Below are 20,789 nucleotides of genomic sequence, written 5' to 3' on the forward strand. Positions count from 1 at the left end.
GTGTGTTGTAAACAAGACACGAGAAGTCATTCTTCCGCTTTACTCTGCGCTGGTTAGGCCTCAACTGGAGTATTGTGTCCAGTTCTGGGCACCGCATTTCAAGAAAGATGTGGAGAAATTGGAGAGGGTCCAGAGAAGAGCAACAAGAATGATTAAAGGTCTTGAGAACATGACCTATGAAGGAAGGCTGAAAGAATTGGGTTTGTTTAGTTTGGAAAAGAGAAGACTGAGAGGGGACATGATAGCAGTTTTCAGGTATCTAAAAGGGTGTCATCAGGAGGAGGTAGAAAACTTGTTCACCTTAGCCTCCAGTGATAGAACAAGAAGCAATGGGCTTAAACTGCAGCAAGGGAGATTTAGGTTGGACATTAGGAAAAAGTTCCTAACTGTCAGGGTAGTTAAACACTGGAATAGATTGCCTAGGGAAGCTGTGGAATCTCCATCTCTGGAGAAATTTAAGAGTAGGTTAGATAAATGTCTATTAGGGATGGTCTAGACAGTATTTGGTCCTGCCATGAGGGCAGGGGACTGGACTTGATGACCTCTCGAGGTCCCTTCCAGTCCTAGAGTCTATGAGTCTACACTGAGCACATTCCGTGTGCCTGGTGTAAGGGGCATGTTGTACGGGAGACCAAATGAAGGCAAGGGGAAGGCTAGCTCAGTAGTTTGAGCATTGGAATTGGAGAGGGATATCTTAGTTGTTTGAGCATTGGTCTGTTAAACCCAGGGTTGTAAGTTCAGTCCTAGATAAGGGCCATTTAGGGATCTGGGGCAAAAATCTGCCTAGGGATTTGCCCTGCTTTGAGCAGAGGGTTGGACTAGATGATATCCTGAGGTCCTTTCCAACCTTGATATTGTATCATTCTAAGGAAGAAATTGGAGGGGGCATAGATAGAGTACCTTGCAATCTGCTTTGATAACATTACACAGGAGGTTGCTACAAATTTGTACAATTTGGAGTGGCTATGTGGCTGCTTCAAGTTGTGCCAGGGCCTGCCACCAAAACAGAGGAACAATAAAGGTGATTTCAGGCCACTTACTTTCTCCTCTATTTGTGCACAGTGCCTTTTTCCAGCTGTACCAACTGCAAGAAAAGAGGAGTAAAAAATCTGAGTGAAAATTTAAATAAGTACATAAAATGTAGTCCAAGAGAATCAGTTATCAGCATTTTTAATCTATACACTTGTTTCCTTTTCTTCACTTCAAATTCAGCAACAACAGTGTTGATGAAACTGCAGGACATCTACCACTATTCCTTCTGCTTTGCCAGCCAGAAGGCATTAACATGAGAATGACTATCTTCCCCTCCCACCTATTCTTATGAAATATTACAATGAAGATTTCACCTAGTTTGAAAAGCACAAATCTTTCCATTTATTTTAAGTTATCCAAACCTACCCTGCATGTGTCATTCCCTTTCTGGGAAAGGAAAGAAAAAGAGCAAATTCTTCAGCCTAGCCCCTAGCTCCTTCCCATGCATATTTCTCAGTGAAATTATAGTCTGCGCTAATGGACCCTGCAGGTGGATTTGAGCACAGGATATTTAACTAGCAGATCTCGACACAAATGGCTTTCTACACCAATTGATAAATGTATTTTAAAAATACTGTAGGAATTAACAGGCTGTTCTTTCATGGGAACGCTTCTATAAGTGTGTACTGCATATATGCACAAGGTTAGTTCTGTCTATCTAAGTTCTTATATTGTGCCCTTTGTCATAGTATTTGAGCATCTATATACATAAAGTACTGCAGAAATGGTATAGAGTACTTAAAACATGATAGTTAAAGCAGCACGAGTATATACCCACAGTCCTTAATTGTGAGCTAGCAGAGGAATCATACCAGACTCAACTTCATTTCTGTTTTTATATTGGTCTTTCTTGACTTCCCTCTAGTTCTTGCTCTGCCTTTTAAAATTATGAACCTGCTCCTACAGTTCATATGAGCAGTTCTAGTGATTTAAATAGGACCACTGGTGTCGGTAAAGTCTTCAGGATTAGGGCCTAAGTTTGTGAAAGAATCATATGCAAAACAGAGGCGAAGAACAAAGATAAATTGCTATCAGTAAAGGTATCAGTAGTGAACTTCAGCGAATGATTTTACAAAGTTACATTTCAGGGACATTTGACAGTTTAAATACATCTTAAAATATATTATAGATTTGAAAGTACATTGGAACCTTCAAAATTGATGAATTCCTTAATGTACATATCTCAAGTTTCATATCCCTCAGTTAATTTCACAGAAGCCTGCTTTTTTCAAATATATGGGCCTGATTCTTCACTTACTTGAGCCTTATTTAGTCATTGAAACCTATGCAAAGTGAGCAAAAAAAGATGCAAAATGCTACCAAATAAGAATGGTATAATTTTACTCTTGTATTACATGGGTGTTTATTAACAAGCTACATGATTACCCAAAAGGGAGAAGGCTGTTGTGAATCAAGTGCTATCTTAGCTATTAATCTGATCCCAGTTGTGAGATCAGAGTGCCTCACAATCCCTTAATATATCTATCGTCACAGGATTCCTGTGCAGTAAAGAAGTACAGTTAATCTCATTTCACACTTGGGGAAGTGAGGCATGAAGAAATTAAGTAATTCACTCAGGCTGACATAGAATATCTGTGATGGAATTGAACCCAATTCTCCCATGACTCAAGATAAGGCCCTAACCCGCTGGGCCATATTTCTGCTATGTGGCCTTGTTAAGTTATACATTTTGGGATGGTGTAGGTCCTGATCCACTGCAGGTGTAAATCATCGTAGTTCCATTCAGGTCAGTGGAACTATGCCAATTTATACCAGCTGAGAATCAATCAAATAAACTAACTAACTAAACTAACTAAATCTTCTGGCTAAAGTGGAAAATCCAATTTGAAAAATGTGTACCAGCTTCTCCTTTGCACTTGGTAACTTCTGGGTGATTTCCATTGCTTACAATACTTCAATGTTACATTTATATCAGGATCTTATCCAGCATCAGGTGCTAAAGTTGAATTTTTACTTTTATTCTGATTTTCTCCAATTTGTTCACAGCTCCTTCAGCTTCTGGGTAGATGTATAAGAAACCAGTAAGTTTTGAGATATTTTTTTGGTTTGCTTTAGAGGAAAATTTCACACAGTAAACACACTCTGTTTGTTTTTCAAAGTGGAAAGAATCATCAATATTTACAATTAGCACAAATTTCATCTTTCATAATTTTTGCCGGAAAATCTCTGATTCCTTGGGAAGTATGATTAAATATGATTAATCATATCAGCCAATATCAAGGTCTCATTATGCTGAGCAACCTAAAGAGTAGCAGATAACCCATGCTATGAAGAGATTACATCTCAATAGACAAGATAAACGGTAGGAGAAAGGGATTATAATATAGAAACAATCTATCTTATGACAGGAAATAACATGTTAGCTCCATGATTTTGTTGGGAGGATTTTGAGTGGGGTTTAATTAGGTGGGGATGAACTAAATAGAAAGACGAGGGAAGAGAGAGACATGAGATGGACATAGTGTAACCAGACATCCTGATATTAGAGACTGTCTTATATAGGCAACCATAACCCCCCAGCGCAGAAAATAAGTCTCTCAAATTTTCATACTTGCCCTCTGGTCATTGGAAATGGACAGAGGAGGGCAGGGAGGTAAGAGGGTCGGTGTAAGTGTTGGTGTTGGTCCTGTTTGAGCAGGGGATTGTACTAGATGACTTTCTGAGGTATCTTCCAATCCTAATATTCTATGATTCTATGAGGGGCTGTTGTGGAGTGAAACTCAGATGAAAAGATAGAAAACAGGAAAGGGTTGGAGAAAACAGCTTATCAGCGGAGAGGGCAGAGAAAGTCCAGTCAAAACTGAGCTCTTTCTGTCTAGTGCATCTCTGGAGGGCCATCTTTTTTACAGCGAGCCTTTTGAAGGAGGATTTTTGTTTTGTTAATTAAGTCTCAGATTTACTACTGATGTGAATTGGGAAGTAACAGTAGCAAACTCAACGGAGCTAAACTGGTGTAAGTAGGAGGAAAATGAGGCCCTACATTTTGGCTTACCAGTGATTTTCAAAAATGTTATGGAAGAATATTTTCTGTACTAAAGGCCAATATATTTCAGGGGAAAATAAGTCAACAGAAGCCCTCCATTTCCTCTCCTGTGGCTCCAAATCTAACTTATCTTTTTGAAGTTTAATAGCAAAATGATCTGACTGCTGAGAGAAATATAGAAAGCCTTAGAGATCACAGTGCCTTCAGGCACAGCTACTAGATGACATCCCTACTTCTCTTCCTCTTAGGGTATGTCTACACTACAGGATTATTCTGATTTTACATAAACCTGTTTTGTAAAACAGATTGTATAAAGTCAAGTGCATGCGGCCACACTAAGCACATTAATTCGGTGGTGTGCGTCCATGGTCCGAGGCTAGCGTCGATTTCTGAAGCGTTGCACTGTGGGTAGCTATTCCGTAGCTATCCCATAGTTCCCGCAGTCTCCCCCGCCCCTTGGAATTCTGGGTTGAGATCCCGGTACCTGATGGGGCAAAAATCATTGTCGCGGGTGGTTCTGGGTAAATGTCGTCAGTCATTCTTTCCTCCGGGAAAGCAACGGCAGACAATCATTTCGAGCCCTTTTTCTCTGGACTGGTCTGGCAGATGCCACAGCACGGCAACCATGGAGCCCATTCAGCTTTTTTTTACTGTCACCATATGTGTACTGGATGCCGCTGACAGAGGCGATACTGCAGCGCTACACAGCAGCCTTCATTTGCTTTTGCATGATAGCAGGGATGGTTACCAGTCATTCTGTACTGTCTGCTGCCATTGTAAATTGGCAATGAGATGACGGTTATCTGTTGTTCTATACTGTCTGCTGCTATCATGGGTGCCCCTGGCTGAGGTCGGCCGGGAGCGCAAAGGCAAAAATGGGAATGACTCCCCGAGTCAATCCTTCATTTATGGTATCTAAAAATAGAATCAGTCCTGCCTAGAATATGGGGCAAGTGTACTAGAGAACCAGTGTATCAGAGAACCAGAGAGCACAGCCGCTCCGTGTCAGATCCCGCAGAAATGATGAGCTGCATGCCATTCACGGGGTGTGCCCCTGCAACAACCCCACCCATTGCTTCCCTCCTCCCCAACCTTCCTGGGCTACCAGAGCAGTGTCCGCCCCATTTGTGTCATGAAGTTATAAAGAATGCAGGAATAAGAAACAGTGACTTGTTAGTGAGATAAAATGAGGGGGAGGCAGCCTCCAGCTGCTATGATAGTCCAGGCAGGACATTAAGCCATGTGGGAGAGAGGAGCCCAGCCTCCAGCTGCTATGATAGTCCAGGCAGTACAGAATCTTTTCTTTACACATGAAAGGGAGGGGGCTGATTGAAGCTCAGCCCCCAGTTGCTATGATGAGGACGGTTACCAGCCGTTCTGTACCACCTACTGGGAATGACCAGGAATCATTCCTATTTTTACCCAGGCCCCCCAGCTGGTCTCACCTGAGGCCAGCCAGGAGTATTTAGCAGCTATCAAGCATATTGTACTGTCTGCCACTGGGGAGGGAAGAGGAGCGGATACTGCTCTTTACTGTCTCAGCATTGCGTCTACCAGCAGCATTCAGTACACATAGGGTGACATTAAAAAAAGTCAAGAAATGATTTTTTTCCCTTTTCTTTCTTGGGGAGGAGGGAGTAAATTAACGAGCTATACGCTGAACCACGCTGGACAATGTGTTTGAACCTACAGGCATTGGGAGCTCAGCCAAAAATGCAAATACTTTCCGGAGACTGCTGTGGACTGTGGGATAGCTGGAGTCCTCAGTACCCCCTCCTTCCCTCCATGAGCGTCCATTTGATTCTTTGGCTTTCCGTTATGCTTGTCACACAGCACTGTGTAGCCTGGAGATTTTTTTCAAACGCTTTGGCATTTTGTCTTCTGTAACGGAGCTCTGATAGAATAGATTTGTCTCCCCATGCAGCGATCAGATCCTGTATCTCCCGAACGGTCCACGCTGGAGCTCTTTTTGGATTTGGGACTGCATCGCCACCCATGCAGATCAGAGCTCCATGCTGGGAAAACAGGAAATGAAATTTAAAAGTTCACAGGGCTTTTCCTGTTTACCTGGCCAGTGCATCCTAGTTTGGATTGCTGTCCAGAGCGGTCACAATGATGCACTGTGGGATACTGCCCAGAGGCCAATACCATCAATTTGCGGCCACACTAACCCTAATCCGATATTGTAATACCGATTTTAGTGCTACTCCTCTCGTCGGGGAGGAGTACAGGAACCGGTTTAAAGAGCCCTTTATATCGATAAAAAAGGGCCTCGTTGTGTGGACGGGTACAGCATTAAATTGGTTTAAGGCTGCTAAAATCGGTTTAAATGTGTAGTGTAGACCAGGCCTTAGAGGTATTTAACCCATAGTAGGCAACTCTGGGCCCAGCAAACAATATCAGACAATACCTGATAGCTTTATGTCAGATAGCAACAAAATTCTACGTAGAAAGAGTATCCATTTTTTTAAATTGAGAAATAAGAACAACTTCATGAATATCTGCACCAGATAAATATAATCTGGGAAAATGTTTGTACAAAGCCATGTGTTACAAGGATTTTACACCCAAAAGTACCATCTACAATATGAAGTATTAAGTGTTTCAGGTAAGTTTCAAGTAAGCTATTTATTTGCTGCAAAAAAAACCAACACCTTTGTTTTGTAGTCTAGATCAGGCCACTTCAACACCAGCCCCAGAAGGGATGGTGGGAAAGGGAAATCTGTTGCCATAAAAGGATTGGCCCTGCCCACCAGGGGGCTTACTCTGGTGAGCTGGGTGCCAAAGGTTGCCCATCCCTGCAATAGATCATGAAAGCAGAAGAGGAAAAAAGAAAGACCTCTAAAATTAGAAAATATCTTTCCCAATTTAAAAGTAAGAATTTGCTACTGTGCAGTAAGACAGAAATAGGATTCCTTAACTCACAACTGATTGGCAAATAAATTGACTCAAGTTCTAAATCTTCAGCTTCACTGGTTTAAAAAATGAAATAAATATTTTTATAGCTGATATTTACCTCTATGTATATTGTTACATACCAATACCAAATGCTGATCTAGACACAGTTGAAGAAGCTAGCTTAACATGATGTTTATGGTGAATCACTCCCAATGGAAAATTATATTACCCTCTCTTGGATATCTCATTAAAAAATACAACAAAAAGTTCATTGTTTTGTGGCTAGGGAAGGAAAATTATGGTCCCCTTTGCTCCATTTTTCTAGAGCTTTTCTTTAGGCTGGAGGAGGTGTCTGTAGTTGACCCAACCCTTTCTCCATGCATTATTTTCTATGTCATGAAGAAGAAGATAAATCCCCTTTGCCCCTATTATACTAGTTTTAGTGTAATGGAGAGCTATAGCTATCAGCTATCCTGCAATCACCATATTTCATCTTAAGGGATAAAAATACAATCTGAGTGATTTGAGCAGAGAGGGAGAGGTAACAACGCTGTATACAGGAATAAATGAACACATTTCTTTTTAAAGGTGGGCCTTTGAAAGAATTGTATTGGGCAGTAGGATGTTTGGTATTATGTTGCTAGTTAATTCTGTTTTTGTAATTAGTGATCTTGGATATGCACTTTTGAGGCACAGAAGACTTGAATATGTGGAAATAGCTCAGAATGACTATTGCATAATAGTCATTGGGCTGGAGACTATGAGAAATTATTCTGTAGCCCACTGGTTAGGGCACTCCCCTGGAATGTAAGAGATCCAGGTTATTATCCCTGCCCTGGCAACATGACTATTCAAATACGTTGTACAGAGTAGAATAGTTTCAACAGGAGACATTCCCATCACAGGATATCCAATGGCCTAAAGTATTCACATGGGAGGAAGGAAAGCTGGGTTGCAGTCCATCCTCCAGAGAAGAGATTGAAACCTGGGTCCTCCACATCCCAACTGAGAGTCTTAACTTCTAGAGTAGATGTTATAAGGGAAGAGCACCACCACATCCTCTGGTTTTGTGAATAAAGACCTTCATTTTCTTTGCTTTAAAAACATATCCAAAAAAGCCAAAAATGACCCAAAACAAAGCCAAAACTTTTTTTTTCAGAATTTCTAGTGAACCAAAAGTCACTTATTCACAGAGCTCTACACAGAATTACTCCTTCGGTTTAAAATCCATATCCTGGTTTAATTTGCAATTGCTCCCTAAAACTAATTATATTTCCTAGTCTGATTCTCAGTTTAAAAGTGAGCTTGACTTTCTCCCTATACAGAGTAGCTACAATATTACACTCCAGATTACAACTTCTTTGAAATGTGAGGCTATTTAGAGACAAGATTTGGGTTAGCCCATAATAGCAGCAACCTACTGAGACAGTCTGATCCAGAGTCTCATATTTGGGAGGTAGTTTGGAACTAGGCTTCAGATTAAGACTCCTCTCTAGTAAGAAAGCAATCAAAAACATCTTGTGGATGAACATATTTTCAGTGGGAACAGAAAGGGTGCAATATGAAGGAAGCCATCTTTCTAGACAAATGGAATCAGCAAGCCCCTTACTGAAGAAGAGAATGGAGTTCCATAAGATATAGACAGTGAGAATTCAGGCATCATTGTGAGGCTAAAATTAGAGAGGGAAAAAGAGAGATCACCACAGCGATGTACTAGACTATAAAATAATGTTCACAGGTAAAATGTTGAAAATCTTATCGTTTAAGATACTTAAGGCCAAATTTTCAAGAATGGAGGCACAAGATAATATGCTTATGAAAATGTACACACAAATTGAGAAAAAGCAGGCACTGATTAAATTTAGTGGCCTAATTAGAATAGTTGGTCAAAAACTTTTGGCTGAAACTGTTTGACAGAATATAAGTGTGGCAAGGTCATCCCTGGACTCAAGATAGACTACTGCTGGGTCTCCATTCAGGTGAAACAGACTAGAGTGTTACATCCGGCACTCTTTACTCTTCATGCTGGGCACCATCTACAGCTCAACAACGAACTCAAGTCTCTGGTAGCAAATCCAGCACAACAGCCATGAACTAGGCCTACCTTCCCACAGAATAACTCTAGAAGGCAGTAGTCTTTAGTCAGGTCCTGGCCTCCATCAAATTTCTCTCACCAAACTAGAAGTCTGTGCTTCCTCGCAGCCATCTGCAAAATGAGTTGAGTTTTATACTTTTAGCTCCTTCCTTCAAGATGGACACCTATTGAAGGTGAAGTGGAGCAAGGCTGGCTGATTTCACAATTGCTTGTTAATGCTGTCCTGATGAGTATGGGAGTTTGTACACTCCATCATAATTAAGTTTTCAGCTAAATGATTCCTCCCCACACACACATACACAAAAAGCGTCTGCTCTCTGCAGAATTTTATTTTAGACTTTTCATCAAAAAGCTAAAAACTTTCAGTTTTTCCATGAAAAGTCATTTTTTTCCACCTGGGTGGGGAAAAAAAATTGAGAAACAAAACTGAAAACCCAACAACTTTCCAACTAGTTTAACTAATTAGCACATAGATGTAATGAATTTTCATATACAAATGCAGTTAATGTGAAACAATCTCAAATTTGGATTAAATATTTAGAGTCATTACGGCAGAGAATGAGAATGACTCTGTAGCCTAGTGGTTTAGGCATGCTACTCTTTAGAGAAGGGTGACTAAAAAGTCAGTGTCCCTGTGCTAATGGCTCCTCAGTTATTTATACATAGTGGAACAGCTTTAACAGACGAGACTGAGGAAGCCTTATATCAGGATAGCCCATAGTTAAATGGCTTACACATCACCGTAAGTGGGAGACTCCAGTTCAAAACCTGTTTCCCCTCCAGCAGAGGTGGAGAATTGAACCTGGGTCTCCCACATGAGTGCTCTAACCAGTGGGCTAAAAATTATAGCTGCTGTTTTTCCTTCACTGCCTTCTCTTCTTTCTCCGCTGGCCAGATTTTGAATTGGACTGATCTGGTAGGCAGGCTCTGTGTGCACCTACCAAAATGGACTCTCTGTGTAAGGGAGTGGCACACCTATCTTCCCCTGGTTTGTTGCTCACATTGGGGCTAAGGTGGGAGATAGGCATATGAAGCCTAGAGTGTGGCAGCAATGCACATGCCTCGAGGCAGAAACTTGGATACCAAGGGAACTTTGATAGTGGAAATATAGGTGCTGTGTGAGATTAGGCACCTATCAGTTTATGCGCCATCAAAGGGTGTGTGTGTGTGTATGATATTGATGCCTAAAACTGGGGTGTAGGTGTCTAAGTCCCTTTGTGTATCCAGGCCTAAGTGCCCTGCTCACGTTGACACAGTTCAGGCAGAAAACTATCAGTTTAGAACAGGGGTTGGCAACCTTTCAGAAGTGGTGTGCCGAATCTTCATTTATTCACTATGATTTAAGGTTTCATGTACTGGTAATACATTTTAACATTTTTAGAAGGTCTCTTTCTATAAGTCTATAATATATAATTAAACTATTGTTGTATGTAAAGTAAATAAGGTTTATAAAATGTTTAAGAAGCTTCATTTAAAATTAAATTCAAATGCAGAGACCCCTGGACCGGTGGCCAGGACCTGGGCAGTGTGATGTCACTGAAAATCAGCTCACGTGCCGCCTTCGGCACCTGTGCCATAGGTTGCCTTCCTCTGAGTTAGAAGTTTCCCTTAAGTTGAGATCATTATGATTTTTCAGTGGTGGTTGCTTTCCTCACTGGTAGTATGTAAAGTAGAACCTCGCAGTTATGAACACTACACTTACTAAATGACAGATTAACTACACACCTTATTTGGAACTGGAAGTACACAATCAGGCAGCAGCAGAGACATTAAAAAAAATACAGTACAGTACTGTGTTAAATGTAAACTACTAAAAAAGAAAAAGGAAATTTGAAAAACAAGGTTTGACGAGGTACCAAAACTGTTTCTGTGCTTGTTTCATTTAAAGTAAGATGGTTAAAAGCAACATTTTTCTTCTGAATATGAACATTCAAAGCTGAATTAAGTCAATGTTCAGTTGTAAACGTTTTTAAAAAATCAATATTTTGTTCAGAATTACAAATATTTTGGAGTTACAAACATTTCAGAATTACAAACAACATCCTTTCTCAAGGTGTTCACAACTCTGGGGTTCTACTGTATTATTCAAATGCAATTTCCTTTCCCCTTTTAGTCTTCCTGAAGTAAATGGTATCCCAGGGGTCGGCAACCTCTGGCACGTGGCTTGCCAGGGTAAGCACCCTGGCAAACCCGGCTAGTTTCTTTACCTAACGCATCAGCAGGTTCGGCAGACCGTGGCTCCCACTGGCCGCAGTTCGCCATCCCAGGCCAATGGGGGAGGTGGGAAGTGGCGCAGGTAAGGAATGTGCTGTCCTTGGCTTCCCGCCAACCCCATCAGCCTGGGATGGTGAACCGTGGCTAGTGGGAGCCATGATCAACCGAACCAGCCAACATGGCAGGTAAACAAACTGGCCTGGCCCACCAGGGTGCTTACCCTGGCAAGCCACGTGCCAGAGGTTGCCGACCCTGGTATATCCGGTTTTAATGTGTTGATATCATCATTAATGTTAATGTTTAATTGATAGACTTGCATAATCCTTTTTGATAAGCACTATGTCATCTGTACTGCATGTATATATCTTATCAAATTAATAGACAGTTTGATGCAGGTATGGAGGGAGACACTTTGGTATCAAGCTAGAGGATACTCTTTTGCTCACATAGACCCTGTATTTATTTTTTTTATTTTATACCTCCCTGATAATAGCCAGTTAAATAATTGGTCATCAAACAATTCACTTTGGGGTCATTCCAAGACATAAAAACTTTACTCAAACCTTGAACTCTGAAGCACTGAATCTGTGCAGAACAAAATTGCTTCCTGTTTTAGAGCTATTATACATGTGACTTTTGTGTACATGACTAGCATGACCAATTTACACAAGCCTGGCCCAATCAGTCTTGTGAGTCGCCTCTCACATTGTTACCAAAATTTCGAAACTTGCAATTCAATTAACAGAACTTAACCACCAAAGACATGCACAATTGAAAAACAATCATTTAAAATACAGTGCACCTTTATAGTGTCTTTCCTGGAAACTCTATCCAAAAATACTTTGCAGAGTTCAAGTAATAGAGGAACAGTGACCTTAAGAGATGTGGGCATGGGAGGGAAAATATACTTGAAATGAGATAAAGGGTTGAGCACAGATACAGGAAGGCTGTTTTGTATGATGTACTGCAAAATAGAATGCTTTCACACCCACTGTTATGAGGTTGTGAATGGACAGAGAAGGAAAGTTATAGCCAAATAGTCATAGGGGAGTGGTTTGATTATGTTTTTTTTATCTAAAGCTATATAAAATACATGAAACAGGACAAGCATCTCTCTAACATGGATACTGGGCTGCAATTCCACAGTTACCATTGCATTGTAAAATGGGCTTAAAATGGAGCATAAACTCCACATTTTCTCTTAGGAAGGAGCCACCTGGTATGAAATTTTATATAATGTTAGGTTTTATTCCCTTTGAATTTTGTTTGGTTTCTCTTCATATATTTTAAGTGGAAGACTTTGAAACTGGGTTCTGATTGAATTATTTCCTTGGCAGACTTGGTATTCACTGATGGCAGATAGGCATTGAAGGGGGGATAAATTGAAGGTTGCCAGGTGATGCACAGCAATTATGGCAATGATAATGTATGTATGTGAATGAAGAACTAGAGGATATGTTCTGTTAGATGGCTTAGCTTGTTGTTCCCATACTTTTGTGAACTATCAGGTCTTTTATGTGTGCAGGGACTCCATGGCTTCTTTTAAGGTTCCTCCCCCACTCTGAACTTTAGGGTACAGATGTGGGGACCTGAATGGACACTTCTAAGCTTAATCACTAGCTTAGATCTGGTAACACTGCCACCATCTAGAAATTTTAGTGTCTGGAACACTTCCTGTCCCCCCAAAATCTTCCCCTGCCTGGGCAGCCTTGAGAGGCTTTTTCACCAAGTTCCTGGTGAACACCGATCCAACCCCTTGGATCTTAACACAAGAAGAATTTAACTATCCTCCCCTCCTTTCCCCCACCAATTCCTGGTGAGTCCAGATCCAATCCCCTTGGATCTTAAAACAAGGAAAAATCTATCAGGTTCTTAAAAAGAAAGCTTTTAATTAAAGAAAGAAAGGTAAAAATCATCTCTGTAAAATCAAGATGGAAAATACTTAACAGGGTGATCGGATTCATATAGCCAAGAGGAACCCCCTCTAGCCTCAGATTCAAAGTTACAGCAAACAGAGGTAAAATCCTCTCAGCAAAAAGGAACATTTACATGTTGAGAAAACAAAAATAAGACACATTCCTTGCCTAGCTATTACATACAAGTTTGAAACATGAAAGACTAATTCAGAAAGGTTTGGAGAGCTTGGATTGATGTCTGGTCCCTCTTAGCCCCATGAGCGAACAACCCCCAAAACAAAGAGCACAAACAAAGACTTCCCTCCACCAAGATTTGAAAGTATCTTGTCCCCCATTGGTCCTCTGGTCAGGTGTCAGCCAGGTTTACTGAGCTTCTTAACCCTTTACAGGTAAAAGAGACATTAACTCTTAACTACCTGTTTATGACAGCTTCACAGCACAAATTTAGTGTATTAATAATTTAATGTGTGTAAATGTATCATGTGCACACATAAACTACATCTAGCTCTACACATGCAGCAGTGTGTAGAGTACAGACATGCCCAGCTAGCACAGATATGAATAGCTTAGGCAAGTAGAGTAGAGTTGCGTGCCTTACATGCTTGAAACCTAGGTAACAATAATAATAGGAGATATACCTATCTCCTAGAACTGGAAGAGACCTTGAAAGGTTATTGAGTCCAGCCCCCTACGTTTACTAGCAGGACCAAGTACTGATTTTTGCCACAGATTCCTAAGTAGCCCCCTCAAGTGTTGACTCACAACCCTGGGTTTAGGAGGCCAATGCTCAAAGTACTTAGTGATCCTTCCCCACCATATAGAGCCCACATGGCCCACTACTTGCCCAAACAGTGCTTTCCATATATACTCATGTTTTTAGCAGTGTAGTATCCTGCTGCATCTCCACCACTGGAATCTTTTCCCACTGCAGCAAAAGACACTGGCAGTGGGGAAAACTCTGGCATGGGGGAGGCAACAGGGAAAGGCTCTGACAGCTCCTTGGTAGTGGAGCCCTTCACTGCAGTGGGGAACGGATCCGGCAGCTTCCCCCTACCAGAGTGTTTTCTTGTTGCAGGAAAAGATTCTGGCAGCGAGGAGCTGCTGGACCCTTTTTCTGCTGCCTCCTCACTGCCAGAGCCTTTTACTGTTGTGTGTAGCTGCACACTGCAGTGAGTGTGGCTGCAGCCTGCCTATCACTGTGGCTAAATGTACCCTACACCCAGCTGCAAACCTAGAGAAGGTCTCAGTAGTCCATCCTAGTGCCAGGGAAAATAAGAGGCAAATATACTGTTGGCTTTGACATTGTGGCTATTCTGAGAGATTCTCCTTAAAAAGGAAGGTTACCACCCTCATGAAAGGTGTCTGGGACATGTCCACCTAAAGATCCACAGTCAAGTCTGGGCACATGATACATTTACACACATTAAATTATTAATATACAATTTTTGCTGTGAAGCCATGATGTCCCATCTATGTGATTCTGATAGCATCCACCTCCTTCCATGTCCAGGCCTCTCTAGTACCAGGTGTCCCTCATGAACTTTTCCACTGTCAACTGTTGCAATCACACTTATGCTTCTTTCCTTTTCCAGGATGTGGTCAAATTGTGTAACTGAAAGTTTCTTGGGTCAGCATTATGTTACAAGGGGACTTGTGTGACTTCTTTAAATTTGTTCAGATTCATATAAACAATATTACTACAGGAAGACTAGAATAAATTATGGGGAAAAGCAATTGAACACACCTGTTTATTTATGGATCCAAGGGTGCAAGTCTACAACCCAGGGCTGTGGATCCCTAAATCTCCTTTCTGTCACTAAGAGAGTTAGGCAAACAGCATCTCACTCAATATAGAAGGTCAGACCCCCCTGAGAAGTTCTATCAGAGTACCCAAGGCCTGCAGGGACCTAACTAGCTCACACCACTACTTAGTCAGGAAGTGTGTCAAGGCGGCTATCTGAGCAGACTTTGTATTCATGTCACACTGGACTCTGCTTTTCCTTGCATTCTGCAATTCCAATCTGTCACTATTCCTGATGCCTGCTCCTAGCTCCTACTTTGCTGTTGCTCTGTGCTTGATCCTAGCCTCTATTTGGTTCCTACTCTTTCACCTTGTTCCTGACCATTGGTTACCAATCCTAGCTCTGACTTTGGCTCAACCCTTGGCATCTGGCCCTGGGTCCAATCATCTAATCTTTGTCCTGACTCTGGCTTGACCTCCTGATTCTGGTACTTGGAAGTTGACTGTGACCCTAACCCCCACTTCTATTCCCTGACATGCATGCCTACTCTAACCACTAACTGCCTACACCCCAGTTCCTAAAAAATATATGGCAATGTGGACTTGTTACTCTAACAAACAAAAGCTAAGATATTTTTGTATAGGAGAAGTATATCACAGAAGTCTTCAAAGCAACTTCAGCAAAATACAGGTATCAGTATATTACTTCCAAAAACATGGCCAAAGGGAGAGGGAAAACATATGCAATTAAACAATTTAAAAATAACACCTCTATGCCACTGTTATGGAATTGTCAGATTGTTATGGAATGCCATTTATTTTTTATGTATTCATGCATTTGGGGTCACATCACTTCACAAATCATTGCATGTGGGCAGAATCTCTGATTTCCACCTCCTCACCAGGACTCTTTTAGCTATCACTGTAGACCTAGTTATCTATCTCTTACTGTTGTATGCCAATATGTAATAGGGTGTAAATTCCAAACCAAAAGAGTTAAATGAGCTCAAGAGTGCTAGTAACCCTACTGAATTCATCTTTCTAAATATCTGACATCTGAAATCTTTCTGAAGCACCTTTGGCCTTACCATTACTTTTCTTTCCTTTCTGTGTTACCTATGGTGGAGTCTATTATCCCTCAAAGGGTATCTCTACATTGCAATTAGACAACCACAGTTGGCTCTTGCCATCTGATTTATGCTCAGGCTGCAGAGCTGTTTAATTGCAGTGCAGACTTCTGGGTGGGACCCTCTCACCTGGAAAGTACTAGAGTGTGGGCTCCAGACTGAACCCAGAAGTCTATATTGCAGTTAAACAGCTCCACTGGCCAAGTCCTACCAGGCCAAGTCAGCTGGCATGGGCGAGACACTGGTTTTTAATTGCAGTGTAGACACCTGACACCCTAAGCGTCAGCTTGGATCTCATAAACAGAACAGCCTAGATGTAATTAAGAAGATTCCTTGTTCCTCTCTCTTGACCTATTTAAATGGGAGTGGATGTGGGGAGGAGGAGGATATGTGATGATGAATAATCTGCTACAGATGGCAAACTCTCTTCAGGTCTGGAAGGTTAGTCTGACCAGGTACAGAGATCATGTTATTTGGGATAGCAGACTCTAGGTTAGGGGTCGGCAACCTCTGGCACGAGGCTCGCCAGGGTAAGCGCCCTGGTGGGCCAGACCAGTTTGTTTACCTGCCACATTGGCAGGTTCCGCAGATCGCGGCTCCCACTTGCTGCAGTTCGCCATCCCAGGCCAATGGGGGTGGCGGGAAGCAGTGCGGGTGAGGGATGTGCTGTCCGTGGCTTCCCGCCACCCCCATTGGCCTGGGACTGTGAACCATGGCCAGTGAGAGCAGTGATCGGCCGAACATATGGACACGGCAGGTAAACAAACTGGTCTGGCCTGCCAGGGTGCTTACCCTGGCGAACCACATGCCAGAGGTTGCCGACCCCTACCCTAGGTCCTGGAGTAAAGAACTTTGACCTTTTATTCCATATGCTCCTTCCCTGGGGCTTCATTTAAGCAAAAAAACTTCTTTTGACTAGTTTATTCGGCTTCTCATTACACTGATCTGAGCAAGTGGATTGGTAGACAAGCAGTTGGGGGAAGGCAAGGTGGGGCTTATCTCCCATGCACATCAGACCAAAATGGAGTGCTTTTGGTGGCCCATCCCCTTGTGCTAATCTACATTTGGATTTGTGAGAAAAAATATTCAACAAAAAATAATTTATTAATAATCTTATTAATAGAATATTGGGAACAAGACTCTGGAACTCTCCTAACTGATGTGTATGGATGAAAGGAGATGAAGATTGCATTGGAGCATACATTTCCTTTAGAAGCAATGGCAGCATATTCAGGTATGTTAGAAAGCAAGGCTAGTAACCACTGGATAGGTGATCTGTTGCCTTTAAACACAGTATACCATAGCCAGTGATAAGGAACTTGAAAGAGTTGGGAGCATTCTTATGGATTACCTATATCTTATTTTTATTATTAGAAGATATTATCAGAATGTCACTTCATTGCAAACACATCTCTAATCTGCCACTCTCTTTCATTGAGATGTCATTGTCTGCTTTTCCAGTGTGTAAAGATGTGCTTGGGTCTAAATACTGTATTCAGGATTTGATCAATCTGTTACCTTGGGGATGAAACTAGACTTGGTAAATAGGTCTCTCTATCCATCTGCAACTTCTACTCAGGTTACCAACTTCCTTATTTCTCCCCTACTAATCACAAGGCTTCTAACTCAATCTGGTCTAACTCAAAACTCTCATGAGAGTTAGGGTGACCAGTTGTCCTGAATATATAGAGACAGTTACAATATTTGGGACTTTTATCTTATATTGGTACTTGAACCATCCCTCACCCCTTACCTGATTTTTCACACTTGCTATCTGGTTACCCTAATGAAAGTCCCCTCAATTACTGCTGGGACTTCTCATTTATGACAGTTTTGCTGTAATTCTGTGCCAGACAGGAATGTATGCTATCATATTACAAAGAGTATGCTGCATCTACCAACCAATATTAAAGCACTGGTGGTGGGGTACCTTGTTTAACTAAATAGCAATAAACATGAACATGGCAGGCCAAGATCTCCCATTTTCAAACAGTAACAAAACAAACAAACAAACAAAACCCTCTTTTCACAGAAAATGATTTGCTACTCATTTTGAAGTAATTCTTCAATACTAGAGGAATATCTATTATGAATACTTTGGGCTTATTTATATACAGTTCTCATGTTGCTTTACTTGCACTGGTAAACCTACAGCATTAAGGCATATTCATAAAAGTACTAGGGAGTTGCGTCACTTCATTACTATATTAACTTATGAAATCAATGTAGATAGTGGTACAATAACTGCATGTAGACCAGCCCTTGTTCATTAACCACAAGAACAGTAATGTACTCATAGTAATACCAACTTCTTAGCAGCATCAAGAAGATATTTTAAGCAACAAACAGAATGATTTTTCAGTTCTTTCTCTAAGAATTTGCTTTACTGGAATATGCATGTGTTAAGACTCTACACAGGCTTTCATTGTATGTGGGGTAGGTTTGTGGCTGGTTGTCCAGCTGCAGTCAGCCATACCCACAATACTGTTTATTTGCAGTCACTTTTGACTTACCAAAAAGTTGTTTTTCCATATAATTTATTTACATTAATCATCTTCTTCAGGAACCCTTCTAAACACAGAAAAGGCACACAGAGCATATACCTAGCATGCCTTGTCTGCATGCAATTCCGGGGCTGGTCAACTCAAATGTTCCTGAGTATGTAAGTTATGTCCATTGTAGCACAAGGTCCAACTTTGGTACTGTGAACATAGTGTCTGATGTGAACTCTCCAAGGTGGGAAGGAATTGAAAGTCTCAGAGGGATGTCAAAGGATATTAGCAAACATGAGAAGGAAAGGAGTCTACTAAGGACGTGGAAAGACTCACAGAAGTGTTGATGTCAAAGTAAGGGAACAGGTGAAACCAAAAGCTTCTGGACCAATAGGTTGGGTTTAGTTGTATACAGCTCAATCAATGCATGTTGTATTAAAAGAAATCAGGTATTTTAGAACTTTGGCATGACTCAGAATTAATAATTTCTTTGAACTCGCTTTCTGTAGGAATTTTTCAAAACTAACTATACATTGTTTCTGCATCCTTTCAAAGATTTAGAAAAAGCACACAGATGAGCCATTTAACTGATGCATGAGGACTCTTTGACTCTCACTTTACTCATTTCACTTCACTCAAATAGGTGAATGAAATTATAGATTCAGGACTTAAATTAGAAAATTTTCGTGAAAAGGCTTCAGTTTCATGGTGGACTGGAGAGGAAACAGTACAAACAAGCACTGAAAGATATGCACTACCCAAAAATGTCACTAATGCAGACTTAAGGTTGCTTAGGAGAACCCTTAGAGCCCTCTGGAATGAGGAAGCTGGCAGCTGGAAACAAGTCTCCAAAATCTAAACATCTGAAAACCAAGAAATGCAGAGTTAGAGGGGTGCTTAAATGGAGCTGCCCCTTGGAGACAGTGGGCCCACCAAAATCAGTTGGAAAATAGCAACTCACAGGATTCCAAGTGGTTAACATAGGCAGTGTGGGTTTCTGGACTGGGAGTTAAGATCCTCCACTGACATGTTGTGACACTTTTTCTTCCAGTTTGATGACTGAACCAAAAAAAAAATTGAAAAAAAAAGGTTTGTTTCAAACCAAAACCATTATTTTAATCCCTGGAAAAAATAAAGTCAATTTGTCTCATTTAGTTAAAAACTACTCACTCAGTTCAACCAGAATTCGTGAATAATTTCTGTCTCCCCCAAGCTTGATTTTTTTTCTTGTTTTTTTGGTGAAAGTACTAGTCACTAAACAAATTCATTCAGCTCTACTAGTGAAATCTATACTTCAATATGATCTGAAATGTCTCCATGAAGTTTAACGTAGTAGAATATTATGGGCTCCATTTAAGATGAACCCTAAAGTCTTGTCCACTAGCAGGGAAGCTGCTCATAATCTGCTGTGTTCACCTCTTTAAGAAAGTATATATATTTTTTTTACGTAAGAAAATTGGCACCCCAGTAGAAAATATGGCCCAAAGCAAAACTTTTGCATTTACTTTGCCTAATAAATGCAAAGTATTTTCAAAGCAGTGTTGTTCACCAGTGTGAAGAACGTAACAGTCTAGAAAATAAAAGTATTTCCCAAGTGAAGGACATTAGAAAAATCCACAATGTTGATAGATGAATGAAGAGGCAAGATCTCTGACTAGTAACATTAATGGGGACTGAAAGGTTTGTTTGCTGTAACTGTGAATCACACTGACAGCTCAAGATCAACAACAATAAATAATTTCTCTATATTCAATATCTATCCTGTTTCTACCTCCTGATGTAAATGCTTGATTTCCATTTACTAGTGCAGTACAGATGATGATAGTCAAACTTTTTTTAATGAGCTATTTTAACTGTATTTCAAAGACTAATGCGTCTAAGATGGAATTTGAAAAGATTACAATACTTGCAAGAAGACATATAGACAAAATGCTTCTAAAACTGGAAAGTTATAATGGTACTTCAGGTAACTTTTTTGAAGAGGAATTAGCAGTGTGCTTGCAACAAAATAATAAGAAATAATGGGAAATGTTTTTGCATCTTCAATCATTCTTAAAAGAAACATTAACATTCATGGTTTGCCATAGTAATAGTGGGCCTATATTATCTACATATAATGATGATGCAGTCATCTACATACATGAAGGTGCAGTCCTACTTTAAAAATATTATTTTGTAAGGAGATGATTCTGCACTAGTGAATTCTATTCAGATTATTGATGAAAGTCAGTGGGGAATTTAGTTCTTGACTTCAAATATATGAAGTATCT

This window comes from Gopherus flavomarginatus, chromosome 1, assembly GCF_025201925.1.
Source record: "Gopherus flavomarginatus isolate rGopFla2 chromosome 1, rGopFla2.mat.asm, whole genome shotgun sequence".
In the NCBI taxonomy this organism is placed as follows: Eukaryota; Metazoa; Chordata; order Testudines; family Testudinidae; genus Gopherus; species Gopherus flavomarginatus.